The 13,802-nt window shown below is 38.5% G+C and overlaps 1 long non-coding RNA gene across 1 annotated transcript; it reads right to left on the bottom strand.

Moving 5' to 3' along the window:
* Positions 1 to 841: 841 nt before the first annotated feature.
* On the bottom strand, positions 842 to 12,829 carry LOC105499703 (uncharacterized). The gene is made up of 3 exons (XR_011618414.1): positions 12,674 to 12,829; positions 8,898 to 9,004; positions 842 to 1,650 (listed from the first exon to the last, which is right to left on the bottom strand). It is a non-coding gene; the product is annotated as an uncharacterized lncRNA (long non-coding RNA).
* Between the last annotated feature and the right edge of the window lie 973 nt (positions 12,830 to 13,802).

The following is a 13,802-nucleotide window of genomic DNA, read 5'->3' as shown; positions in this document are numbered from 1 at the left end:
ATATCAGAAGCTACGAACTCTTCTAGTGTCTTTGTTTTTGTCTCTCATGTTTTCTTTGGGCTTTCCTAGGAACTCTTTCTTAGGTACAGTCTGCATCTTGCAGCTCTGATATAATCCATTGTGTTATGTGGTTGTACTGTTGGTGCAGTGGTAAGGTGTGGGAAAACAGAAGAGTTCTAAAATCATTTTTCTTCAGTTATTAGAAAATATTTTATTTCATTTATTTTTTGAACAAATTATAATCATATAGTTATGGGTTACAGAGTAATGTTATAATATATGTGTACAGTGTGGAATGATTGGATCAAGATAAGCAACATATCCATCACATTAACTAATCCTTAATTCCCCCTGTCAAACTGCACCTTTCTACAATATGACCAGCATCTTCCCATCCCTCCCCCCAAGTCTCTGGTAACCACCATTCTATTCTCCACTTCTATGAGTTTACTGTAACAACTGCACACATAAGTGAGAAGAAGTGTTTTTTGTCCTTCTGTGCCTGGCTGATTTCATTTACCATAATTTCCTCAAGATTCATCTATGTTGTCACAAATGACAGAAATATTTTTCTTATTGCTGAATAGTACTCCATCATGCATATATACCATGTTTTCTTTACTCATTCACCTGTTGATGGACACAATGATTGATTCTATATCTTAGTTATTGTGAACAATGCTGCCTTGAACACGGGAGTGCAGATGTATTTTTGACATACTGATTTCAAGTCATTAGGATGTAAGGATCATTTGACAAGGGATTAATATCCAAAATATATAAGGAGATCAAACAGCTTAATAGCAAAAAATCCCCAAACAACCTGATTAAAAAATGTGCAAAGACCTGAAGAGTCATTTCTCAAAAGAAGAGGTACAAATGACCAACAGATATATGAAAAAAATGCTCAATATCACTAAGCATTGGGGAAAGGCAAATTAAAATCACAATGAGATATGACTGAACACCTGTCTGAATGACTAGTATAAAAAAGATAAGTTTTGGTGAGACGTCAAGAGAAAAGGGAACCCTTGTACACAATTGATGGGAATGTAAATTAGTGCAACCATTATGGAAAACTGTATGGAGTTTCCAAAGGGAAAAAAAAGAACTAAAAATAGAATTCTATAATCTTAAAATTTAATATCAGATTTTGGTATGCCTGTATTTCTGAGCTGTGACTTTTAGAAATGTTTTTTAGCCTTCTTCCCCTTGGGTAAGACAGGAAGGCTAGAGGGGCAGAAGCAGGGCAAATGCTCTTACAACACAAGGTGGGAGAAAACTCTGGTAAAGTCTTTTCCTCTCATCTTGACAATAGTTACTTCCCCCTCCTTCTCCTTCTGCCACATTCAAGACTGAGTCTTTCAGATCTGCACTCTGATAAGCTAAAGGAATTCCTGGAGGAACACTCTCGAAAGTGTAGAGCATCCCTAAGACTGTTGCCTTCCAGAAGTTTCTCACTCTCACGTTTGCACAGTCAAAATAATCATTTATGAGTTCCTACCAGTTTATGGTTCTATTGGCTTCTGCTCCAGGTAAGGAGAGCTTGGCTATAATTCTCTGGATTCTAGTGGCTTCTGCTCCATGTAAGAACTTGGCTGCAACTCACTGGATTCTCCTGTCTTTCCAGATTTAAGGGTGACATTTGTCCTACAAATGAAGGTCTCTGATAAGTCCAAGAATAGTAATTCATTTTTAGTTTGTCCAGCTTTCTTCTTTTTGTATGTATGAGAATGATGACTTTTAAGCTTTTTACATGTCGGATTTGAAACCAGAAGTCAAAATTGATATTTTTCTCTTTAATTTGGTAGATGTTAAAAAGATAACTTTTTCTTTATTTTTTATGTTGGTAAAAAACCATAACATTAAATTTACTATTTTAATCTTATTTTTTAATTTATTTTTTGAGACAGAGTCTCACTCTGTCACCCAGGCTGGAATGCAGTGGTGCGATCTTGGTTCATTGCAACCTCTGCCTCCTGGGTTCAAGCCTCTGGAGTAGCTGGGATTACAGGTGTGTGCCACCATGCCTGGCTAATTTGTATTTTTAGTAGAGACGGGGTTTCATTATGTTGGCCAGGTTGGTCTCAAACTCCTGTCGTCAAGTGATCCACCTGCATTCACCTCCTAAAGTGCTGTGATTACAGGCCATTTATAAATGTACAGTACAGTTGTATTAACTATGTGTACGTTGCTTACAACTGATCTCTACAACATTTTCGTCTTGCAACCTTAAACCTATACCTACTGAAATTCTGTAACAACTCCCCTTTTCCTCCTCCTCCCAGGACATGGCAGTTATAACTCTACTTTCTGATTCTAAGAGTTTGACTGTTTCAGATACTTCACATAAGTGGAATTATGTAACAATTCTCTTTTTGTGACTGGCTTATTTCACATTATTTCACAAAGCATAATGTTTTCAAGGTTCTTCCATGTTGTATCATGTCCTGAAATGCAAGGTTTGTTCAGTATATACAAATCAATAAAGGTGATTCATCACATAATCAACTAAAACAAAAACCACATAATCATCTCAATAGACACAGAAAAAGTTTTTGATAAAATTCAGCATCCCTTCATGTTAAAAACCCTCAGCACACTAAGCATCGAAGGAACATACATCGAAATAATAAGAACCATCTATGAAAAACCCACAGCATCACACTGAAAGGGCAAAAGCTGGAAGCAATCCCGTTGAGAACCAGAACAAGACAAGGATCCCCACTCTCACCACTTCTATTCACCATAGTACTAAAAGTCCTAGCCAGAGCAGTCAGGCAAGAGAAAGAATAGACATCCAAATAGGAAGGGAAAAGGTGAAATGATCACTCTTTGCTGACTGTAAAATTCTATACCTAGAAAAACCCCCATAGTCTCTTCCCAAAGGTTCCTAGACTTGGGAAACAATTTCAACAACATTTCAGAACAGAAAATCATTGTACAAAAATCACTAGCATTCCTACACACCAAAACAGCCAAGCCAAGAGCCAAATCAGAAAGGCAATCCCATTCACAATTGCCACAATAAAGAATAAAATACCTAGGAATACAGCTAAGCAGGGAGTTGAAAAATCTCTGCAATAAGAATTCGAAAATAATACTGAAAGAAATCAGAGATGACACAAACAAATGGAAAAGTATTCCATGATCATGGAGAGGAAGAATCAACATTGTTGAAATGTTTATATTGCCCAAAGAAATTTAGAAATTCAATGTTATTACTATCAAACTACCAGTGAATTTTGTTATGGAATTTAAAAAAAAAAGCTATTCTAAAAGTCATATACAACCAAAAAAGAGCCCCAGTAGCCAAAGCAATCCTAAGCAAAAATCAAAACAGTAGGCTTCACACTACCCAACTTTAAACTGTACTACAAGGCTACAGTAACCAACATGGCATGGTACTGGTACAAAAACAGACACATGGACCAATGGAACAGGTTAGAGAAACCAGAAATAAAGTCAGGTGCCTACAACCATCTTATCTTTGACAAAGTAGACAAAAAGAAGCAATGGGGAAAGGACTCCCTATTCAACAAATGGTGCAGTGATAACTGGCTAGCCACATGCAGAAGACCCCTTCCTTTCACCATATACAAAAATAAACTCAAGATGAATTAAAGGAACAGGGGACTTGCATAATAGGAGAAAATTTTTGCAATCTATCCATCTGACAAAGGGCTAATATCTAGAATCTACAAGGAACTTAAACAAATTTATAAGAAAAAAACATCAAAAAGTGGGCAAAGGATATGAACAGACACTTCTCAAAAGAAGACATTCATGCGGCCAACAAACATATGAAAAAAAGTTCATCATCACTGGTCATAAGAGAAATGCAAATCAAAACCACAATGAGATACCATCTCATGCCAGTTAGAATGGTGATCATTAAAAAGTCAGGAAACAGCAGATGCTGGAGAGGACATGGAGAAATAGGAATGCTTTTTCACTGTTGGTGGGAGTGTAAATTAGGTCAACCATTAAGGAAGACAGTGTGGTGCTTCCTCAAATATCTAGAATCAGAAATACCATTTGACCCAGCAATCCCATTACTGGGTATATACCCAAAGGATTATAAATCATTCTACTATAAAGACACATGCACACGTATGTTTACTGCAGCACTATTCACAATAGCAAAGACTTGGAACCAACCCAAATGCCCTTCAAGATAGACTGGATAAAGAAAATGTAGCACATATACACCATGGAATACTATGCAGCCATAAAAAAGAATGAGTTCATGTCCTTTGCAGGGACATGAGTGAAGCTGGAAACCATCATTCTCAGCAAACTTCCACAGGAACATCAAACCAAACACTGCATGTTCTCACTCATAAGTGGGAGTTGAACAATGAGAACATATGGGCACAGGGAGAGGAACATCACACACCAGGGCCTGTCTGGGGATGTGGGACTAGGGGAGACATAGCATTAGGAGAAATACCTAATGTAGATGACAGGGTGATGGGTGCAGCTAACCACCATGGCACATATATACCTATGTAACAAACTTGCACGTTCTGCACATGTATCCCAGAACTTAAAGTATGATAAAAAATAAATAAATAAAAACAAAACAAACAAAAAATGGATTAAAGACTTAAATGTGAAACCTAAAACTATGAAAACCCTCGAAGAAAACCTAGGAAATACCATTCTGGATATAGGCCCTGACAAAGACTTCATGACAAACTTGCTAAAAGCAATTGCAACAAAAACAAAACTTGGCAAGTGGGACCTAATTAAACAAAAGAGCTTCTGCACAGCAAAGGAAACTGTCAACAGAGGAAACAGACAACCTGCAGAATGGGAGAAAATATTTTCAAACTGTGCATTATGATGAAAGTCTAATATCTAGCATCTATAAGAAACTTAAATGAACAAGCAAAAATCAAACAACCTCATTAAAATATGGCCAAAGGGACTGGATGCAGTGGCTCATGCCTGTAATCTCAGCACTTTGGGAGGCTGAGGCGGGCAGATCATTTGAGATCAGGAGTTCAAAACCAGCCTGGCCAACATGGTGAAACCCCGTCTCTACTAGCTAGGCGTGGTTTTGGGCACCTATAATCCCAGCTACTCTGGAGGCTGAGGCAGGAGAATCACTTGAGCCCAGAAGGCAGAGGTTACAATGAGCCAAAAGATTGCACCACTGCACTCTTGCCTGGGCGACAGAGACTCCATCTCAAAAAAAAAAAAAAAAAAATATATATATATATATATATATACACACACACACACACACACACACACACACACACACACACACATAGCCAAAGGATGTAAACAGACACTTTTCAAAAGACATACACGTGGCCAACAGGCATGTGAAAAAATGTTCAACATTGCTAATCATTAGAGAAATGCAAATCAAAACCACAGGGAGATACCGTCTCACACCAGTTAGAATGGCTATTAGTAAAAAGTCAAAAAAATAACAGAAGCTGGCAAAGTTGTGGAGAAAGGGGAATGCTTATACACTGTTGGTGGTAGTGTAAGTTAGTTCAGCCACTTGGAAAGCCATTTGGAGATTTCTCAAAGAGCTTAAAATAGAAATACCATTTGACCCAGCAATCCCATTACTGAGTATATACCTAAAAGAATATAACTTGTTCTACCATAAAGACACATGTACATGTATGTCCATTGCAGCACTGCTCACAATAACAAATATATTGAATCAACCTAGATGCCCATAAATAGGGGACTGGATAAAGAAAATATGGTACATATGCACCATGGAATAATATGGAGCCATAAGAGATCATGTCCTTCACAGGAACATGGATGGAGATGGAGGCTATTATTCTTAGCAAACTAATGCAGGAATAAAAATAAAATGCCACATATTCTCACTTATAAGTGAGAGTTAAACATTGAGTACACATGGACACAAAGAAGGGAACAATAGATACCAGGGCCTACTTGAGGTTGCAGCATGGGAGGAGGTGGAGGATGGAAAAACTACCTATTAGGTACTTACTATGCTCATTATCTGGGTGATGAAATAATCTGTACATCAAACCCCCACAATATGCTATTTATCCACGTAACAAACTTGCACCTGTACCCCATGAACCTAAAATAAAAGTTGGAAAAAAATGCCAATTTGAGGAAGCAGTTTGCAATGTTAAATAGTTTGTTATGATAAATCTCATTGAAAAGTGATTTTTTAAACAAAGATTTGAAGGAAGTGAAAGACAGTCAAGTGGGTATCTTGGGGAAACTTTCCAGCCAGAGGGAGGAGCCAGAGCAAAGCCCCTAAAAGTGAGAGTGTACTTAGCAAAAAGTGAGAGTGTACTTAGCATATTTGAGGAATCTCAAGGAGACAAATGTGGATGGAATAGAGAGGGTAAAGAGGATAATACCAAGAGAAAATATCAGATAAAGAATAGTGGGTGGAGCAAACACAATATAAAGGCCCTTGTGGGTAAAGGCCTTTGTGGGTAATTGTAAAAACTGTCTTTTTCTGAGTAAAATGTGAATCTATTGGAGGGTTTTTAAGCAAACATAATCCAGTGTGTGTATAGAAAAATCACCATGAAAGTCGTGTTAAAATTAGGCTATATATATCGTAGAGGAGAATGAGTAAAAGTGGAAGGAGGGAGAAATAAGGAGGCTACTATTTATGTCTAGTGTTCTATTTGTGGAACACTAAGCATGTGGGAGATATTTATATCCCACTGCTCAAGGTCATCTTCAAGTCCAACTGCAAAAATTCAAAAATTTGCAACCTCAGGCATAAAAGGGTTAACCATAACTCGGGAAGAGAAAATGCTTGTTTGAACCAGGGTGGTAGCAGTCTATGTGGTGAGAAGTGTTCGAATTCTGGATGTTTTGAAGTTAAAGCCACAGAATTTTCTAATGGATTGAATATGGGCTGTGAAATAAAGAAGTCATTGATGAACTTTATGGTTTGGAGTTACTATTAACTATGATAGGAAAGTCTGTGGGTACACCTGGTATCAGGTAGATTACTAAAAATTCCACTTTGGGTAAGTTGAGTTGAGGCGTATAAAACACATCCAAGAAGAGAATGAATCAGTTGGATATATGAATCCAGAGTTTGAAAGAGGGGTATGGTGAAGATATAAATTTTCTTGTCTTCAGCACATGGATGGTATTTAAAGCTAGGAGACAATGTAACTAAAGGAGTGAGTATGGATAAAGAAGAGGAATAAGGAATGAACCCTGGAGAATGCCAATGTTAACAGTTTAGGGAGAACAGAAGAAACTAGTAAGGACAGTGAGAAGGAGTTGCCAATGAAGTTGGAGAAAAATCATGAGAGTTCCATGTCCTGGAAATCAAGTAAAAAATGCCTATCAGTGAAAAGGTAGTAATCAAGTGTGTTAAATGCTGTCACTAGGTCAATTAATATGAAGATTGAGAATTATGTCATATTCATACAATGGGATATTACTCAGCAATAGAAGGAATAAGCTAATAATACAGGCAACAACATAATGATTTGCAAAAACATTAATTTCAGCTTGTTGTGATCACCTTCTATTCACTCTGTCAGTGAGGGAGGGAGTCATGCCCTAAGGTTCTGGGAATGGCCAAACACAAGACACCTGACACTTAACAGATGCAATTGGCAGCAGTTTATTAGTCATATACACTCACAGTCTGGGGGAGGAGTATACCTGAGTGTGCATGGGGGGGGGGGTTGCACCTAGGAGCAGAGTGAACCAGAAGAGGTTGTGGCAGGGAGGCTTTTTAGTAAGAATAGGATGGCTCCCACAGGAGGATGTGATCGACTTATTTAACTAGTTTTACTGGCTGGCAGGGAAATGAAGCCCATTCGATTGAGGAGCTGATGAGGTGCCTCTGTTCCAGCTGATAGACGGACAAGCCAGGTGGGGAATTTTCCTGCTTGAATGAGAAGCATACCCAGCAAAAACAGGGAAACTCACAGCTAAGACTTTGGGGCCCTGTGAGGCTCAAAACTGTCAAGGTGGCACGTATAAAAGGGAATCACTGGAAGGCCCACTGCCCCAGGGGAGGAAGGTCCTCTGAGTCAGAAGCCACTAGCCAGATGATCCAGCAGCAGGATTGAGGGTGCCTTGGGCAAGCGCCAGCCCATGCCATCACCCTCACAGAGCACCGGGTATGCTTGACCATTGAGGGCCAGGAAGTTTACTGTCTCCTGGACACTGGCACGGCCTTCTCAGTCTTACTCTCCTGTCCCGGACAACTGTCCTCCAGATCTGTCATTATCCGAGGGGTCCTAGGACAGTCAGTCACTAGATACTTCTCCCAGCCACTAAGTTGAGACTGGGGAACTTTACTCTTCACATGCTTTTCTAATTATGCCTGGAAGCCCCACTCCCTTGTTAGGGAGAGACATCCTAGCAAAAGCAGGGGCCATTATACACCTGAACATAGGAGAAGGAACACCCGTTTGTTGTCCCCTGCTTGAGGAAGGAGTTAATCCTAAAGTCTGGGCAACAGAAGTACAATATGGACGAGCAAGGAATGCCCGTCCTGTTCAAGTTAAACTAAAAGATTCTGCCTCCTTTCTCTACCAAAGGCAGTACCCCCTTAGAACCGAGACCCAACAAGGACTCCAAAAGATTGTTAAGGACCTAAAAGCTCAAAGCCTAGTAAAACCATGCAATAGCCCCTGCAAGACTCCAATTTTAGAAGTACAGAAACTCAATGGACAGTGGAGGTTAGTGCAAGATCTCAGGATTATCAATAAGGCCGTTGTCCCTCTATACCAAGCTGTACCTGACTCTTACACTCTGCTTTCCCAAATACCAGAGGAAGCAGAGTGGTTTACAGTCCTGGACCTTAAGGATGCCTTTTTCTGCATCCCTGTACATCCTGACTCTCAATTCTTGTTTGCCTTTGAAGATCCTTCAAACTCAACGTCTCAACTCACCTGGACTGTTTTACCCCAAGGATTTAGGGATAGCTGACAATGGCTACCTTCTTCGGGTCCCCTCCCTTTGTATGGGAGCTCTGTTTTTACTCTATTAAATCTTGCAACTGCAAAAAAAAAAAAAAAAAAACATATTTTTAAAAAGCTAGACATAGAAGAATCCATCTATGGACTCTTGAGTCTATTTACATTTAGGTTCGAACATATGAAACTAATTTATGGTAATGGAAATGAAAATGTTTGCTTGATGTGAGAGTGGTGATAATTGGAAAGGGGCATGAGGAAACTCTGAATTGATGCAAATATTTCATACCTTGATTTGAGATGGATTTTGTGGCTGCACATTTGTGAAAACTCATTGAAGTACACACTTTCAATATAATTATTTCACTCTGTAAATTATAATGAAATGTGTGTATGTGCTCACATGAGGGAGAGAGATGGAGGGAGAGAGAGAGATACAGAGGTGCAGGGGACAGAGAATGGGATGAGGGGAATTGGAGAACTCAAGTGTTGACACATTTTAAAGTTTTGCTGTGCAACTTGAGTAAAGGAATATGGTATGATTTAACAGGGAATTGAGATCAAGGAATATTTTCTTTCATGATGGGAGAAAATAGGAAATCTGTATGTTTATCAGAATGATGCACTACAGTGCAAAAATCAAAATTGTTATATAGGAGAGCGAAGGGAGATTTGCTGGAGCTGAAGGCAAAAGTGGGCTAAAGGACATGTGATCTAGGGCAAAAAAAAATGGTTTTAGAGAAGAGTTAAGGAAGTTCATCTTTGTGAGAAGCAGGAAGTTACAATATACAGGTATTGATGCTGCTAAGTGGGTAACAAGTCTGTGGAAAGTCTCCTTTAATTTTTAAAAATTTTCTCTTCAAAGAAGGAAGCAAAATCATCACCTGAGAGAGAAGATGAAGGAGATGATATTGGAGGTTTGAGGACAGAGAAGGTGTGATATGGGAGATTTAATGGATTAGGAATAAATAATAAGATATTCTCGAAGCATTACAACCCTCTTTTAAGTGTGTGGTCATTAATTTATCATTGCATTGTGCACTTTTTTCCCCAGTTACGATCTCAGGTATAGGCTTGGAGGACAGTTGCATTTGATCAAGGTTGCAGCTTTTCCAAGTAAATGTGACAAAATGAGAGAAGGGTAAGAGTTCCAAGGGCATATGCAAGAAAATGATTATAACGATTGACCATGGAACTTAAGTGGAATAAAATACCTAGATATAGAGACTATTTTAATGAACTTCCTTTAAAAATGCCTTAAGAATAAAGGATCAATAGCTTCAAAAAAAGTGTGTAATTGTAAACCCTCATATGCTCCTTGTTCAAAGAAAACAAATTATACAATGCCCAATGTCCACATCTCCACCTCCACCCCAACAATACTCAGCGCCAACTACTGTTAATAGCTTTGCATATATATGTACACGTAAAAAATGTAGCTGATTTAAAAACCTTCTCTTTAAAAATACAGCATTTTTGAAGAGTAAAAGGACTGCATTCATAAAAAGAGATTCGTGGCTTTTTAAATAATAATAATATACAAATATATAAAATACAAATATAAAAATAAAAAAACAAATAATAAATCCAGACTCCCACACTTTTATCAAATTCTGGAAAAATACATTAGAATAAGCAATTGGAAAAGTTGTCCTTCTAATTGTTAGTTATTTGTACTAAGAGCAGAGATTTTTCTCTGGTAGTCCTGCTCTAGCACCAGGGAAAAGAGGTATTTGAATACTGTCAGGAGCAAAACTTGGAGTTGCCAGATGTAAAAAGGAAAGTGGATAATGGGGAAAGTTTAAAGGTCCTCAGTGTTGTCAAAGTAAACACTTGTTAAAAAATACTGATAAAATGCTTTAGAACTCTGAGGCAGGCCAATGGGAATGTGATAAACTGTAGGAACTATTCAGGTCAAAAATTTAACTATATATGTGTTGGTGATGAAGATTTGATTACAGAAAACATTTGGAAAATAGACCCAGAAAGGGGAAGTATTGATCCGCATCTCCTGGAAAAGAAATGGTTAGGGGAAGAGGCAAGAATGCTTCAGCTGAAGCTCTCAGTATCAGATAAGGGGAAGAACACACCTCCACCTCACATACACACCTAACTTATTTTAATAAATATGAAGTAAACATTGTTGTCTCTGGTAAGTTACAGTTACATACAAAAGACTCCAGGCCAGTAGCCAAAAGTCATTGAAAAGCAATTTAAACATTTATTATTTTCCCCTAGGAGTAGCTCCTAGCCCTATCCTATATAAACAGAGCTGATCTTTTCAGTGTCTTTCAGTTTTACTTTCTACCCATTATTCCAATCAGCACAATAAAATCTAATGTCTGGGTACTGCCCATGAAACTGGGCATTCTTCTTTTAACATGATAGTGAAAGAGGAAAACTTAACTTTTTAAAGTAGCTGTTACCTACTACTAAATGTTAAGATTTTTTGGACACTTATCACAAAATAATTCCAGCATGTGGGTGCCACTTTTATCATCTCCTTTTCCCAAATGAGAAAACTGAGTCCCAGAGAGGATAAATAAGCAGCAGAGCCAGAATTCAAACAATTGCTCTGATGTTAGTACTCACGTACAACATTGGCATATTATATATGGCCATTCTATGAAACTCCTTGAAAGTTGTTATGAAAAATAAAATGGACAACTCAGACAAACTCAAGCAGAAGTAAATTTATCATAATGATATTAAGGCTTCAGAGAACCGATGGGAAACTAGAGAACTGAGTTAGTGACAAGCTAAAGTGGTGTTGTAGAACAATTGGTCTCATTAGGACACTGACACATTAATTGCCTGGACCTCAGACACTTTTAGTCTTTCTATCCCTATGCCTAAAATTCAAAATCTAGCCATAGAGCATTACATTATCCTCACTTAAGTCATACGACTGCCTCCTGGTTACAGAAGAGAAGTGCCATTGATTTAAGTAGACTTAAATAAAGGCCAAGGAGTAGTTATTTAAAAGGAAATTGGAGTACCATTAAAAAGGGAAAACATGATGCTCCAGTTCCTAAAAAGCCATACATGTCAACTAGAACCCATGCTTACAGCTGCCCAGTATCTACACACCTTCCTCCCATAGACTCTCTCTGAAAAATGCTCCTGCCTAAAAATACACAGTTATTTCATGGACAACCCAAAACAAATCCTGCCACTTCCCAATAACTCATTGGTCACTTCATTGGGCTTTAATTCCTGGATCTGTGGGTAATATTCATACCCCCTCTAGATCCATTGTGATTATGTTTTGATACTCTTGAACCTGTAGACTAAATTTAGCCACCATAATCACAACTTATGTACAGATTAGGAAAAATAGAATACATATTATTTAAAATATATAGGTATATATCCATGACCATGAAGGAAGGACAAGTTTGTGAAGACCAAAGTTCTCAGTACTGTAGCAGGTCTCGAGGTCATATTTAGTATTTATGACTTCCTTCCTCCACTCTTCACTTAATATCTGCTTTTCTTTTCACCATTATCTCAGTAGTGGTTCTTTGCTCAGTGGTATACCCAAACTTTAATTATTGGTAGATCTGATCCCTTGAATGTCCTGACCGAGAAGAGTTTCGTTGACTTACATTCTGATGCCAACTCCTTAATCTATGTAACACTCCAGAATGTTTCTTTAGCATTGTACACATTTCATGCTACTCAGGCATTAAGTAATTTGTCAGAGTTCCCATAGCCAGTAAGTGGTAGAACCAAGGTATGAACTCAGGTACCTTTGACTCCAAAACTCACGCTCATGATGCTAGTCTTGCTCCTTGATAACATAGGAAGAGACTGAGACAGAAGTCAGGAAAAAGGTGGAGCAACATCAGAGAGAGTTGTTCCTATGGTAGGCCCACAATCAGCAAAGAGCAGGCCTGTTGTTTAGGTATTAGCAAAATGGAAAGCAGATAAGACAGTTGCCACAACAGGGTGGGGGGAAGAGGTTGCATGCTCAGACAAGCCCTTGCAAAATCTCACCTTGCAAAGTTAATCATTTGCAGGGACATAAAACAAACAATTGATAGGGGTAGCAAAAATCAACTTAGACCTCTTGTGGGGGCGTTTCATCTAGGTTCTGGGAAGTGAAGTGCATCAAACAGAAAGAGTAACCCTTGTTTCTCCAGCCTGCAGAAAAGAACCATTATAGCTGAACTGCTGTACTTTCTTTCTTCCCTGCTTTATTATTCTCCATAGTACTTATGACCTTGGAACATGTGGTATATTCTACTTATTTAGTTTACTGTCTATCTCCCCTCATTTAATATGTAGGCTCCATGAGGATTTTTGTTTTGTTTTACAAGAACATGCCCTAGCACATGGTAGGCCCTCTGTTGATGTTTATTGGATGTGAATAAATGAATGTGTCATCAAAAGAATTTGTGATGCCCCCTCCTCATGGAGATGTTAGGACTCTAATATCCAGTTTCAACTTTCCAACTGGCTTCTTGGAAACTTGTGGCTCCTTCTTAAAAACTGGTAAAACTTTCTGCTTTTGTTTATTGTTTACTATTTACCTTGTAGGCAGTTTCCTGCTGCAGCAGGATGTAACTTCAGAAAGAGGCCAGTGCATTCACAGTAGTAAAGACATGGACTCAACCCAAATGCCCATCAATGATAGACTGCATGAAGAAAATGTGGTACATATGCAGCATGGAATACTATGTAGCCATAAAAATAAATGAGATCATGTCCTTTGCAGGGACATGGATGGAGCTGGAAACCATTATCCTCGGCAAACTAATGCAGGAACAGAAAAGCAAAAACCACACGTTCTTACTTATAAGTGGGAGCTGAACAATGAGAACACATGGACACAGAGAGGGGAACAACATACACTGGGGCCTGTTGTGGGGTGCAAGG

The sequence above is a fragment of the Macaca nemestrina genome, chromosome X, assembly GCF_043159975.1.
Source record: "Macaca nemestrina isolate mMacNem1 chromosome X, mMacNem.hap1, whole genome shotgun sequence".
Taxonomy (NCBI): Eukaryota; Metazoa; Chordata; class Mammalia; order Primates; family Cercopithecidae; genus Macaca; species Macaca nemestrina.
The sequence above is the reverse complement of the archived record's forward strand: the minus strand, read 5'-3'. Positions and strand labels throughout refer to the sequence as shown.